Genomic DNA, 15,946 nt, shown 5'->3' with positions numbered 1-15,946 from the left:
GTCAGTGTGAGTGTGTTCTAAAGTGTGTTTAATCATTGGTGATTAAAAAGGTAGCCTTCTGTGTTATGTGACAGTGCTGGAAATGAATGTCACTACCTTTTACGAAGTAACAAGTTTGATTTTAAAATGAAAATGACTGGATTATACATTTGAGCATTTTTTGGGGGGATGAATAATGAATTCTGAACCGCTACCCCATCAGCATACATTGACTGCTGTATCCAAAATAAACATGTTGATAGTCAACATACAACATGGGCAGTCCTTGCTACGTCTACCGAAAATAGAGAATGAAAAAAGGAAGCAATCCTGTAATAAAAGGCCCTCTGATAAAAGCTGTCCGGTCCCTCCACAGCTAGAATAATGACAGTCAGCAGATAGCTGGGAACATGACACTGCAGATATCACCACTAACAACCTGACAGACTGCACAGACCTCTCCTTGCCAAGAGATTGAATGTAGGTATGTGTTGTCAGTGTGTGTGTGTGTGTGTATGGTGTGTGCAACAGTCGAGCAGGAAGGGAAAGGATGAATTCTGCATACAAATGAGAAATGCTCGTATAAGGGCTGGCATGCTGTGGCGTGTGTGTGTGAGTATCCTCCTTCTCATAATAATAGTCAGGTTAGGATATTCATGGTGAAAGATGGAGCCAAACCTTAGAATGACACTACATTAATAAGTAATGAATGGACTTGACTGTGCCTATCAAATGCTATATTGGGACACAGGTCCTCACATGAAAGCTAATGATCACCTGTGACTGTGCCCAGTGATGCTCATGCATCCGGACAGGGCCGGGGAAAAATACAATGCCTCCAGCAAGCATTCATACCCCGTGACTTTTTCCACATTTTGCCTGAATTCATAATATATATATATTTTTTAATTATCACCCATCTACACACAATACCTGATAATGACATAGTTAAAACATGTTTTTTAAATTATTTTCACAATTTTTAAAAATAAAATAGAGAAATATCTCATTTACACCCCTAAGTCAAAACTTTGTAATTACACCTGTGAGTCGTTCTGGGTAAGTCTAAAAGAGCTTTCCACACCTGGATTGTGCAACATTTGCACATGATTATTTTCAAAATTCTTCAAGCTCTGTCAAATTGGTTGTTGATCATTGCTAGACAACCATTTTCAGGTCTTGCCATAGGTTTTTGACTTAAATCTACTTGATAATCTAACTCGGCCACTCAAAACATTCACCGTCTTATTGGTAAGCAACTCCAGTGTAGATTTGGCCTTGTGTTTTAGGTTATTGTCCTGCTGAAAGGTGAATACATCTCCCAGCTGAGTTAATCAGCTTTTCCTCTAGGATTTTGCTTGATGTTTGTACAGTCATAACAAATTAAACTGAAGGACCTCGGCATCACTCTGGACCCTGATCTCTCTTTTGACGAACATATCAAGACTATTTCAAGGATAGCTTTTTTTCCCATCTACGGGCACTGCAAAAAATCGGAAACTTTCTGACCTTACAAATAATTGTATGTGTGAGGTACAGAGATGAGGTAATCATTCAAAAATCATGTTAAACACTATTATTGCAACCAGAGTAAGTAACTATTCACTCCTAAACCTATTTAGGTTAGCCATATCAAAGGGGTGAATACGTATTGACTTAAGACATTTCAGCTTTCACCTTTTGTTAATTTGTAAAAATGTTTTAAAAAAAACATAATTCCACATTGACATTACAGTCGTGGCCAAAAGTTTTGAGAATGACACAAATATTAATTTCCACAACGTTTCCTGCTTCAGTGTCTTTAGATATTTCTGTCAGATGTTACTATGGAAGATGAAGTATAATTACAAGCATTTCATAAGTGTCAAAGGCTTTTATTAACAATTACATGAAGTTGATGCAAGGAGTCAATATTTGCAGAGGTCTTGACTCTTCGTTTTCAAGACCTCTGCAATCCGCCCTGGCATGCTGTCAATTAACTTCTGGGCCACATCCTGACTAATGGCAGCCCATTCTTGCATAATCAATGCTTGGAGTTGGTCAGAGTTTGTGTGGTTTTGTTTGTCCACCCGCTTCTTGAGGATTGATCACAAATTCTCAATGGGATTAAGGTCTGGGGAGTTTCCTGGCCATGGACCCAAAATATTGATGTTTTGTTCCCACGACCACTTAGTTATCACGTTGGCCTTATGGCAAGGTGCTCCATCATGCTGTAAAAGGCATTGTTCGTCACAAAACTGTTCCTGGATGGCTGGGAGAAGTTGCTCTCTGAGGATGTGTTGGTACCATTCTTTATTCATGGCTGTGTTCTTAGGCAAAATTGTGAGAGAGCCCACTCCCTTGGCTGAGTAGCAACCCCACACATGAATGGTCTCAGGATGCTTTACTGTTGGCATGACACAGGACTGATGGTAGCGCTCACCTTGTCTTCTCTGGACACGTTTTTTTCCAGATGCCCCAAACAATCGGAAAGGGGATTCATCAGAGAAAATGACTTTACCCCAGTCCTCAGCAGTCCAATCCCTGTACCTTTTGCAGAATATCAGTCTGTCCCTGATGTTTCCCGGGAGAGAAGTGGCTTCGTTGCTGCCCTTCTTGACACCAGGCCATCCTCCAACTGTCTTCGCCTCACTGTGCGTGCAGATGCACTCATACCTGCCTGCTGCCATTCCTGAGCAAGCTCTGTACTGGTGGTGCCCCGATCCCGCATCTGAATCAACTTTAGGAGACGGTCCTGGCGCTTGCTGGACATTCTTGGGCGCCTTGAAGCCTTTTTCACAAAAATTTAACTGCTCTCCTTGAAGTTCTTGATGATCCGATAAATGGTTGATTTAGGTGGCAGCAATATCCTTGCCTGTGAAGCCCTTTTTGTGTAAAGCAATTTTTATATTTTTTATTTCACCTTGATTTAACCAGGTAGGCTAGTTGAGAACAAGTTCTCATTTGCAACTGCGATCTGGCCAAGATAAAGCATAGCAATTCGACACATACAACAACACAGAGTTACACATGGAATAAACAAAACATACAGTCAATAATACAGTAGAACAAAAGAAAACAAAAAGTCTATATACAGTGAGTGCAAATGAGGTAAGTTAAGGAAATAAATAGGCCATGGTGGCGAAGTAATTACAATATAGCAATTAAACACTGGAATGGTAGAGCGGCAGAAGATGAATGTGCAGGTAGAGATACTGGGGTGCAAAGGAGCAAAATAAATAAATACCAGTATGGGGATGAGGTAGGTAGATACTGTAGATGGGCTGTTTACAGATAGGCCAAGTACAGGTGCAGTGATCTGTAAACTACTCTGACAGCTGGTGTTTAAAGCTAGTGAGGGAGATGTGAGTCTCTAGCTTCAGAGATTTTTGCAATTCGTTCCAGTCATGGGCAGCAGAGAACTGGAAGGAAAGACGACCAAAGGAGGAATTGGCTTTGGGGGTGACCAGTGAGATATACCTGCTGGAGCTCGTGCTACGAGTGGGTGCTGCTATGGTGACCAGTGAGCTGAGATAAGGCGGGGCTTTATCTAGCAGAGACTTGTAGATAACTTGTAGCCAGTGGGTTTGGCAATGAGTATGAAGCGAGGGCCAACCAACGAGAGCGTACAGGTCGCAATGGTGGGTAGTGTATGGGGCTTTGGTGACAAAACGGATGGCACTGTGATAGACTGCATCCAGTTTGTTGAGTAGAGTGTTGGGGGCTATTTTATAGATGACATCACCGAAGTCGAGGATCGGTAGGATGGTCAGTTTTACGAGGGTATGTTTGGCAGCATGAGTGAAGGATGCTTTGTTGCGATATAGGAAGCCGATTCTAGATTTAATTTTGGATTGGAGATGCTTAATGTGAGTCTGGAAGGAGAGTTTACAGTCTAACCAGACAACCAGGTATTTGATGACAATGATGACGGCACGTGTTTCCTTGCAAGTAATCATGGTTGACAAAGGAAGAACAATGATTCCAAGCACCACCCTCCTTTTGAAGCTTCCATTCTGTTATTCAAACTCAATCAGCATGACAGAGTGATCTCCAGCCTTGTCCTCCTTTTGTGGCAGGGCTGAAATGCAGTGGAAATATTTTTGGGGGATTCAGTTAATTTGCATGGCAAAGAGGGACTTTGCAATTAATGCAATTCATCTGATCACTCTTCATAACATTCTGGAGTATATGCAAATTGCCATCATACAAACTGAGGCAGCAGACTTTGTGAAAATTAATATTTCTGTTATTCTCAAAACTTTTGGCCACGACTGTATGGGGTAATGTAAGTAGGCCAGTGACATTTTTATTAATTTAATCCATTTTAAATTTAGGCTGTAACACAACAAAATGTGGAAAAAGTCAAGGGGTGTGAGTACTTTCTGAAGGCACTGTATCTCAGTTGGAGATGAGTAACCTGGATTTTTGGATCAAGGACATACGGGTCATTCGTGGAATCATTACTGCAGAGAAAATAAACTTGAGTGATTTTTGTCATGATCTTTTTTGAGGATGCAGTGGAATTTCCACGGTAAGAGGAGTGATCATAGTTTTTTATGTTTTGATGGCTACAAATTGGACTAGAGACAACGTGCATAATACAAAATAGGACATTAGCGAATTTGTCATGATTACACATTTTGGGCATCCTTAATGCCACTTCATGTTTCAACTTTGACTTTTTCCATTTTCCTCACTCCAATATTCACCTTCAATCGGAAAGAGGGGATCGGCAATCCAGCTTTAGTCATCTCGGAGAACCCTGGTAAGGTTTGAGAACGAACAGATCTAAAATGATCCGTCATTTTCCAATGCATGGAAGATGGTCTGATTAAAATTAGTTCATCAATCATATAATCAAGATAAGCCTGACTTCTTTAGGTGTCCCCGCACAATGCCCATCCTATGTCAATGACAGTGTTTTGTCTTGCCCTCCAGAGCCAGACCCGAGTCCGGCCCTCCTTGCTAAAGTGCAAGGAGGGCCAGAGTTTTGGCTTCCATCTGTGTATGGAGAGGAGCTGCCAGGGCTATGTTGTCCGCAAGGTGGATCCGTGGAGTCCTGCAGAGCTCAGTGGGCTCAAGGACAGGGACCGTGTGCTGGAGGTCAATGAGGACTCAATGAGGACTTCTCCCCAGGGTGTGAACCAGATGTCCCGTTATGAAAGTGGAATCGTTGTGCACACGCTTCTTAAAGCTTTGGCACACAGATTTGAGAGCTGTATGTAATGTGGGTCTAATTCATCACGTGGAGCAGAACCAGACTTTAAGAGACCGGAGAGAACCTCTTATCTTACAAGGTCTCCAACGGTGTCCTCTGCCTCGCTTTCGTTTGAAAATGAGCCACATTGTTCAAAATGTACAATATGTGGTTTCAATGTGAAAGACTAGCGTCCTGTCCAGGTGGTGTACATGCTCATCAAGCTGCCCCGCGCTACATAAACAGGCTAATTCCCTATGGGCTGTTCTGGCTCGGCTGACCTACTTGGTCTAAACAGAGTCTTTGTTTCTTAGCTGCAGCATGTTCTGCTCTGATTGACATGTGGTGCAGAGGATCCAGGCATGTGGGCTGCAGCTGTTGCTGCTGGTTCTGAAGGGGGAGGAGTATAAGGAGGCGCTGGCCCAGGGACTGGACCTCCAGGCTCTGATCAGGGCTTACCGAGGGGAGACGTGTTCCCGACCCAGGCTGTGTCACATCACCAAAGACTCTGTCTTAGGTCTGGGGATCAGCATCATCCCCATTGAAGGTAGAAACAAGTTATTAATTCCGTAATCTTTTTGGCAGATCATTTGCTAGACAGTCGGAAGGAGAGAGGGGGAGATGGTGAGGCCGATAAAGCGTGGAGTCCAATTTGAGAAACGGCGGACTATAGATATAGGGTTAGTCGAGAGACGGTCGGTCGAGAGATGGTGAGGTTTGCCACTCAATCAAACGCTGGCATCTCATCTTTTAAATATCAAAATCTTGTGCAGAGTTCATGTAAATGTTTAGGCCTGCATAGTACGATTATGAGGCTGAAAAGATTTGTCATGGGCCCCAGATGCACTGTTGAGAGCATCTTGACTTAAATTTTAGAAAACAGGGTTCCAAAAGGGTTCTTCGACTATCCCCATAGGAGAACCCTTTTTGGTTCCAGGTAGAATCCTTTTGGGTTCCATGTAGAACCCTCTGTGTCAAGGGTTCTACCATGAACCAAAAGTGTTCTACCTGGAATCAAAAAGGATTCTTCAAAGCATTGTTGGTAGTGCCATGGTATCAACGCTCACCCATTCAGCAATCAGTAAAATGGTAGGCATACAGGCCCTCCTTCTCAGAAATGCTCTTGGCAGATGTGTGTGTCTCTGTATGTGTCTTAGTAAGTCTGTGTGTGTGCACGTCCAAGCATGTTCCTCACTTCCCCCTCACGTTTAGCGATTTGTACTGCTCAGGTGAAGAAATGTAGCGTCCATGTTACCGTCCTAGTCATCAACAGAGAGAGTGAAGCGAGCTATATCCGGCGGAAATTGCCCATCTTGCCTATCATGGCTGGCTCTCACAATCTGCCACACAGGCCCAAAACGATGCATCTGGTCCAGGGGTCAGATGGATACGGCTTCCTCTTACGACAAGGGAGGTTGTCATCGGGGGGTCGTAATGGTGAGAATGATGCACACATCAGGTGATAATGTTTTCTCTTTTGCTAGAAACTTCCATTTGTTGCAGGCATGACCATGTTACAAGCACCTGCTATGACCACCGTATCATTTCTTATTGTCATATCTTAATGATCCTGACTAAGTCCGTGGAAAATGTGCTGCATAGACAGACATACTCGACACGCTACAAACCTTGTAATAGGACATTAGAAAGACTCATACATGCCTAGAACAAATAATAAGCATTATACCTGCTGGCTGAGCTACATTTTGTTGCTGTCGATTCCAGCTCACCTACTCCGTGAGGTGGATGTGGGGAGTCCAGCAGAAGAGGCTGGTATGCAGGATGGAGACTTGCTGCTGGCGGTCAATGGGCATCCTTCGGAGTCCATGGAGCGTGAGAATATTGTCAGGAAAGTGAGGAAGAGTGGCAAGCGGGTTAGCCTCACCACCATACCCATACATGGAACAGACTTCTACACAATAGGAGTTAAGCGAGTTCTGGTGTTAGAATATTGATTTTTTAGGAATTGTGTCAACTAAAAATACCTTCCCGGTCAAAAAACACTGTCTATTCTGTTTCCTACTGCAGTTGGGTCTATCTCCCCTGCTATTCCATGAGGACAGTCTGCCAAAAGGAGAGGGGATGAGGAAGACACAGTCCCCTTGCACTGAGATTCAGGATGGGCTGAGTAAAAATGAGCACGGTTCACTTCCCTGTCCAAGACTCTGTGTCCTCGAGAGAGAGAGAGAGAGAGAAGAATCAGGCTTTGGGTTTAATCTGGGTTGCGTTCAACATGAGCCAGGGACTTTCATAGGGCAGGGATTCCTTTGAACATCAAAAACATAACACCATGGTCATCTAGCTCTCTCTCATCTATTTGTTGTCATCTCTATCATTATGTTTCCTGACATAAATAGGCCTTTTGAAAAATTCCCAATCAAAGTTGTAGTAATGAGTAAACAGCTTTCATCAATCAAAAGTTCCCGATATTGATCTGCTGTGTTTTCCACAAGCATTGTTATAATGACCGAGGGTAGGCGTTAAGATGTTTCCTATGAGAAATGAGTGGCACGTGTAACAGTATAACTTTAGACCGTCCCCTCGCCCGTACCCGGGCGCGAACCAGGGACCATCTGCACACATCAACCACGAAGCATCGTTACCCATCGCTCCACAAAAGCCGCGGCCCTTGCAGAGCAAGGGGAACCACTACTTCAAGGTCTAAGAGCAAGTGACGTCACCGATTGAAATGCTATTTAGAGCGCACCACCGCTAACTAAGCTAGCCGTTTCACATCCGTTACACACGGTTATGACTGCAGTTTTCTTTTGTCCTGCAGGTGGTGGTAAAGGGCTTAGGACATAGGGCTGGACTGTGGGAAGGGGATGTCGTTGTGGAGGTGAATGGCCAGAATGTGGAGAATGAGTACCTTGAGGACGTTGTGACGCTGATAAAGAAGAGCGCGACGTCTTTGAAATGACTGGTTGCGGAGAGGTCAGAGTATGAGAGACTCAAACAGAGTGGGCTTCCAATCACTCCTGGGGTCATACTCCACAGGAGAGGAACACTCACATGTACTCACGCACACAGACACACACACACAGAAAGATACAAATGTTAATACAGATCCTACAGATCAATAATACTTAATAATCGAATGCGTTGCAGGTTTTAGAGAAAAATAATTATGCTTTCTTGTGAAGGAATGCTGAGAAGTGACCAAAGTCATTATGAAGACAACATCTCACCTAACAGAGGAGGACCTGGCACTAGCACAGCATCAACAACAACATAGCTGCAATCATTAATTCACGTGCCAGTGATAACACTGCAAAACAATGCAGGATGAAATAAATGAAGCGGTTCCCTCTACTTCTGAATGCAACCTGAAAGAGAAGGGCTGAATTAGATGCCAATATTTTGACCAGACCCATAGGGCTCTGGTCAAAAGTATTGCACTACGTAGGGGAAAGGGTGCCATTTGGGGAATAGCCATGGTGAGTCTGCTTCCATCTGAAACATGTCAGAGGATTTAATCCCTTCTCTACATATCTCCCAATCTCACGTCTTCTTTTTGTGGACTATTACCGACAGAGCTATGCTAAGGACCTGCTTCTTGCGAAATAGGATTTGCAGAGTAGATTGCACACCGTTTAAATGATTGATATCACTTGTGTGTGAGAAAGGGATAATGAAGTTTAGGTTTATTCTAAGGTGAAATCAAGATAAACTAAATAAGATGGGAAAAACAATAGTGGGGCTCAGTTGAGAATCTATGATCATTATTGTATGTGATGATTCAAGGTGTACAAAGTGTAAAGATCTATTATTAAGTACTTGATAAGCCATACAATTGCATAATACTAGCTCAACACAACATGACCAGAAGTATGTGGACACCACTTCAAATGAGTGGATTCGTATATTTCAGCCACACCCGGTGCTGACAGGTGTATACAATCGAGCACACCGCCATGCAATCGCCATAGACAAACATTGGCAGTAGAATGGCCCATACTGAAGAGTTCAGTGACTTTTAATGTGGCACTGTCATAGGATGCCACCTTTCCAAGAAGTCAGTTCGTAACATTTCTGCCCTGCAATGTCACATCTAGTGAAAAGCCTTCCCAGAAGAGTGGAGGCTTTTATAGCAGCAAAGGGGGGGGACCAACTCCATATTAATGCCCATGATTTTGGAATGAGATGTTTGATGAGCAGGTGTCCATATACTTTTAGTCATGTAGCGTATATAAGAAAATTAACATGATTAAGAGAAACATATTCATGAAAACATTTCACTTTGAACAACTACACCATCTAGTGACCTTTTAGAAGTCTGACTAACAATGGAAATGTGCCTTTTTTGTAGCGTTCATTGAACATACTGTACATATTGCACTGTATACAACTTCTGCTATTATACTGGCCCTTAGTCTGTGGAAAAGTTGCATAAAACTGCTATTCAATGCATAGAGCTGGCCATGCTCTTTAAGTGAGTTGTTGATGAACATAAATGAAGGTCAGTTGTAATGTAGTAAAGGCAAAATAATGACACACGGAAACAGAAATAATGTCAATGCTAGTTTTTATTTGAAGCTACTTTGAAATACCTATTTTCCAGAGGGAAGGGAAAAAAAACAACACAGAAACTAATTTAAGCCGATGTTGGAGAAACTGAAAAAGGAACTTCCCTGATCGTGTTTAAAACAATCGGGCAAGCTCCTGGAAATACATATATCACTAACAATAACTCAACTAGTTACACTGAAATGTATTTAAAAAACGATTTAAAGACAAACCTACAATAATCAGACTTATGATCTAGTACTTATTAAAATCAGGGCTGGTCCAACCTGCGCTTAAGGACCCACAGGGTGTGCAAGCCTTTGTTCTAGCATACACTTTTCTACTAATAAGATAATTAGTAGAATCAGGTGTGGTAGAACGCAGCTTGAACAAGAACTCACACCTTTTTTTTTGTGTTTATTTTTTACCCCTTTTTTTCTCCCCAATTTCGAGGTATCCAATTGGTAGTTACAGTCTCGTCTCATCGCTGTAACTCCCGTACGGACTCGGGAGAAGCGAAGGTCGAGAGCCGTGATCCTCCGAAACACAACCCAACCAAGCAGCACTGCTTCTTGACACAATGCTCACTTAACCCGGTAGCCAACTGCACCAATTTGTCGGAGGAAACACCCTACACCTGGCAACCTTGTCAGCGTGCACTGCACCCGGCCCACCACAGGAGTCGCTAGTGCGCGATGGGACAAGGACATCCCTGCCGGCCAAACCCTCCCTTAACCCGGACGACGCTGGGCCAATTGTACGCCGCCCCATGGGTCTCTCGGGCGTGGCCGGCTGCAACAGGGCCTGGACTCTAACCCCAAATCTCTAGTGGCACAGCTAGCACTGCCTTAGACCACTGCGCCACTTGGGAGGCAACAAGAACTCACCCCTGATACAAAATACTAACAAATCACAAACTGCTGGGAAACACCCATAAAAAGATGAGTCTTTCAGTACAAAACAATTATTGCTGATGGGACTCTCTAGAAGGGCCGCCAAATGAGCAGCAACGCTCCTCTGGGTGTAAATTCTGTGGATTTGGAAACTAGAAGTGCTCCTGAGTAGAATGCACCGCTCTTTTACTGTGACACAACGTGCAGATAATTTTGTATCGTGCAATAAATGATAGGAGTACGCACAAAGCCGGCGCTAGAACGAATCAGTTGAAGGCCCTTTGATTTCCACCATAGGCATGCATACTTTTTCACGGGACCCCCTATGTGTGCCCGCACATGCGCGTTAAATTCTAAAGTGTATGTTATTGTCACTCCTGCTCTGGCTCTCGACGTTGGCGGTCTACTAACCAGAGGTCCTGGCAACCCACATTGCGCTCACCTGGCAACCATCATTGCGCACACCTGCCCCTCATCGTTAAGCACACTTGAACTTCAGCACCTTCATATAGCCCTCTGTAGCCTCAGTCATCAGGCAGTATTGGTTTTGATTACATTCAGTAAGAATCTCCGGTTTTGTATTTTCGTCATGTTAATTATTATTAAACTTTCTGCTTCCTGACTCTGTGTTTACATGACATAATACTGCCTCAGAAATTATGGAAGCAGCGGAAAAGTATGATGGCACTGAATCGCAATGCCGTGGTTTCCTCCTCCAGTGGATGGAATGAGCTGGTGCTCCGCACTCTATTCCACGGTGGACTGCGTGAGGAGGTCCAGACGGAGTTGGGATGACAATATATCCTTGGATGCTCTCATCGCGATGGCCATCTGTCTGGATAACAGCTGTCCCTATTGCGGCCGGAAGGGGAACCAGCTTCAATGGTGTCCCAACTCGGGGTCCACTAGAGCAGAGGGATGGTCCTGTGACCTTCCGTCTCCCAGGGTAGGCGTAAGTATTCCATTATCATCGTTTTCCGACAAACTCTTTTTGGTTCCCATTTCGCTGGCAAGTGTTCTCTACAGTTCTAGTGGACTCCGGTGCCGCAGGAACTTTTTCGACCAGGTCCTCACCTACTCCCTTAACACAACTTCATACCTGCTCTCCTCTCCTTTTCCTGTCCAAGCCCTGGATATGCGACCATTGGGATCCGGCACAATTACGCACACTATGTCAACTCATGTTTGGTATGTACTCAATCCAAATCTCCCCGACACGCCCCAGCAGGGAAACTACTTCCTGTGCCTCAGCAGCCTTGGTCACATCTGTTCATTGACTTTAATGTCTCTTCCCCCCTTCTGATGGTTTTACCACTATTCTGGTTGTTGACTGATTCTCTAAAGCCTGGGGTTTTATCTCTCGCTCTGGTCTACCTACCGCTCTCCAGGTCATTGAGGCACTATTCCAGCAAGTCTTCTGGCCCTATGGCTTTCCTAAGGACATTGTTTCTGACCGTGGTACCCAATTCACGTTGCGGGTCTGGAAAGCCTTTATGGAGAAGCTGGGGAGGGCACGGTCAGCCTCACATCTGGGTGCCGGCCTCAGTCTAACAGGCAGGTGGAGAGGACCAACCAGGAGCTGGGGAGGTTCCGAAGGAGACCGCCCTCTGAAGGATCAGCGGACCGCCACCGCAGTGAGGCTTCCGTGTTCCATTCTGGTGATCACGTCTGGCTCTCCACCAGGAACCTCCCGCTCTTCCTGCCCTGCCAGAAGCTGAGCCCTCGGTTTGTGGGAACCTTGAGGGTCAATGAAGTAACCTATCCTTTAGAACTCCCCACCAACTACCGGATCTCACCCTCCTTTCCATGTTTCCTGGTGGTTCCTGATCCCAACATCATCCGGGTTTCCATCGCCGACATCCGTTTGGTATCTCAATCATTGTCATGTATTTAATCAGCAAAAAAAATCTGAACTAAAATAATACAAAGTTAAAATTCAACCAAGGCTAGAGCACCAGCCTCAGCCATATGAACACATTGCCATGCTATGTTGTCTTAGGTCTCTTTTATTGTTGTGTTAGCTCTTATTTTTAATCCCCGTCCCCGCAGGAGGCCTTTTGGTAGGCCATCATTGTAAATAAGAATTTGTTCTTAACTGACTACTTAAATAAAAATGTACACGCTGTGGAGCTAAAGGAGTGAGTGAATAGAACTCCCAGAGAACCTGCCTATAGGCCAATGCATCAGTAGGCCTATAACTTCCATGTCAACTACCGGTAAGTAAAATGCATAGGGCTAAAGCTGACAAATAAAAACATCCTGATGCAAATTCCGGTTCTTTCAATCCCATTCATCTCTCTACTCTGCCTCCCTTTCTATCCATCTTGACTTGAGCTATTGCTATAATGAAACATTGTATCAAATCGTCAACTGGATCCAGCCTGAATCTGTCCCTAGCGAACTTGCAACACTGCATCAACAAGCCTATTTCAGGCACTGCGCATTTCCCACACCAGTGAGCACAGGACAGACAGCTGTTTTAAATGTTTCCACTGGATATATGGAATCATCAGATCATGATATCTTTCACACCAAGGCTCTTTCACACCAAGGCTTGGTGATTATCAAGGCTGGGAGTGTTGAAAATATTTTTTAAATACTGAGGAACTGTCATTTTTCAATGGCTGTTTAAAAAAACAGACTTGACTTTCAGTGAGGTGAAGAAACATTACTTGAAGCTCAGCTTATGGCGAGTTAAGACAATCAGACATTGTTATTTTGGCACTTTCTGATGTTTGCATACAGCAGGCCAGGAAGGCCTACTTCTATGTATGCTCAGGCACAGGAGCTCTCTCAAAGTTATCAGGGCAGAGGAACCAGACACATGCTCATATGGAGCTTCCAAACAAAAGACAATTAACAAATCGGAACAAAAACTCAATGGTTATGAAATACACCAAAACTTGTTTCTCGCAAGTGTAGCAGGTTGTGAACTCCGCAAACAACTTTTCACTGAGAATGAAAATGGTAAATGGCTAATTAATACATGCATTAATAGAAATTAATGTAACCAAATGATGGGTGATTAACGGTACATTTACTAGGCCTACTGGTATACATACTATATGTAATGTGACATTTTTACGATCAAAGGGCAAAAAAATGGCGGGAGACTCCTGAGCCATTCCATATCTTCGCCACACACCCCTCCCCGTCTTTTTGTTGCAACATTTCAAATTATACTCAAGACACACTACCTTCACACATATTTTAGACGCTTTTCACTGACAGCTGCAACCCAATCAGCCCGACATATTGCAATGCACGCTGCCCAAATAGGCATCGGCCTACACTATTTTTTTATATATTTTTTTAAAGCTACTGATCCTCTGTGACTAAGTCATGCTTTCTGGTGAAGTACTTTGAATGTTTTTATTTAGACAGGAGTAATTATATAATTTTGGCAAAACATCAATTTACTTTAAGGGAAGACCGCATCCTTATCAGTGCACTCGCTAACTTTCCATTCCAATTCGCAAGAGGCTGAAACCAGAGATCTGTAATGACAAGATGCTTATGTCTCCATCCTAACAATAGCTGTAGTTGTCCCAAAGGTGGGAAGGCAGGCGACAAGTTTAGGTCTGTATATTATGCCCATACAAATGCATTGGGCGTATTCTGGACACGCCAAATGAGCTCTCTCGCTTCGCCTCTTCCTCGTTGCTAAAACTCTCTTACCGTAGGAAGCATCCGATGAGCGAACCAGCGCCCTTCTTCTTCTTAAGAGGTTTAACGGTGGTTGGCATTCAATTTGTTGCATTACCGCCACCCTCTAGACTGGAGTACAACTCCTTTATTCTTTGCTTGAAAAATAAAAAAGTACTAAATAAAATACCCTACCATCTAACACTACAGTCACTAATTTCAAAAGTATATAAAATCGAATTAGCACCACCCTGCTCCACGAATTAAATGTATTTATTCCTACCTCATGCCATCATCCTGAAAGGATGGGACATAAACACTTCATTTTTTTTAAACACACCCTGTAACTCTTCTGATGTCAAGTGTCGTACACCCAAATACCTCTCTGCAGCTGCCACCACAACCTCCATTTTCGGAGACTTCTGATCCATCCCTGCAGTACAATTGATAACCATTGTTATAAATGCTAAAAATCCAATCTTACTGAAACATATATCACTTTTTGGCCTCTGTACTGGTATGTCTCTACTACTCTCACCACTCCTCCCTCTGTACTGGTATGTCTCTACTACTCTCACCACTCCTCCCTCTGTACTGGTATGTCTCTACTACTCTCACCACTCCTCCCTCTGTACTGGTATGTCTCTACTACTCTCACCACTCCTCCCTCTGTACTGGTATGTCTCTACTACTCTCACCACTTCTCCCCTTTAACCCATCCTGTACATTCTTCACTGCCTCAGCATATGACAACCTCTGTTCTACTCTAACTCAACCTGCCTCTCTTGCACAGGACATTTCTGATCCCCAGCTTCATGTGCACCCCTACAATTAACACATTCCACTACTTTCCCCAATACTACACATTCCTTTGTCTCGTGCCCTTCTGCACATTTCTCACACATTGCACCCTCCCTCCTACACACTGCTGCCACATGACCATAAGCTTGACACCTGTAACATCGTAATGTATTCGGCACATGCGCTCATACAGGATAACTTATATATCCTAACTTCACTTTGTAGGGGAAAGACAACTTCAAAACTCTAAAGAGGACAAGCACACTTCTGTCTCCCCACCCTGTCTGCTTCGCATCAAACGACGAGCATCACAAACACCAGGAATCTTTCCCCTCTACTGGTCAACTTTTATATTCACTGCTACCCCAGTTATCACTCCTTTCATTGGTGCCCTTTTCTTGAAAGCGAAACAATTCACTTTTCTTCCCCCATTCGTCTAACGCCGAACGCCTTCTCCCTCTGCCCGACAGAAACCCAAACAATTATTACTAGACCACTTCTGGTTACCCTCACCGATTCCACATGACCCAACTATTTTTTTCACCCACCGTGAAACCACAAATGGATCAGCCAAAAGGCAAGAGTCCACTTTTTCCATAAACTTCACTCCTACTGTCACAGACTCTTCTTTTTTTCTGATCCTCGGTGCATAACCTCGGTCTCTGATAACTTCACCGCACCTACCACCTCCGATGCTCCTTCTGTCCAAAACAGCGCCCCTCTCAAATCTTACTATACGTAGTTCATGTATCTGATGCTGTTTGGCCAGTATGACATGTCATACTCTTTTGGTCCAGACAGAATCAGATACATGGTCTACACATTCTGGTACAAAGGGGCGCTGTTTCGCGACCAATAAAATATGTGTATGCGTCCAATAAATAATATGATTCTTCTTTCTGTCGGCGCGCTTCTTGGTCAAATAAATGATACATATTTCAAT

General features: G+C 43.8%; 1 pseudogene; it reads left to right on the top strand.

The window, feature by feature from the left end:
- Positions 1-4,614: 4,614 nt before the first annotated feature.
- LOC115142273 (Na(+)/H(+) exchange regulatory cofactor NHE-RF3-like) lies at positions 4,615-8,517 on the top strand (annotated as a pseudogene).
- The last annotated feature ends 7,429 nt before the right edge of the window (positions 8,518-15,946 follow it).

This window comes from Oncorhynchus nerka, linkage group LG14 (assembly GCF_034236695.1).
Source record: "Oncorhynchus nerka isolate Pitt River linkage group LG14, Oner_Uvic_2.0, whole genome shotgun sequence".
Taxonomy (NCBI): Eukaryota; Metazoa; Chordata; class Actinopteri; order Salmoniformes; family Salmonidae; genus Oncorhynchus; species Oncorhynchus nerka.
This window is presented reverse-complemented; position numbering and strand designations above follow the sequence as displayed.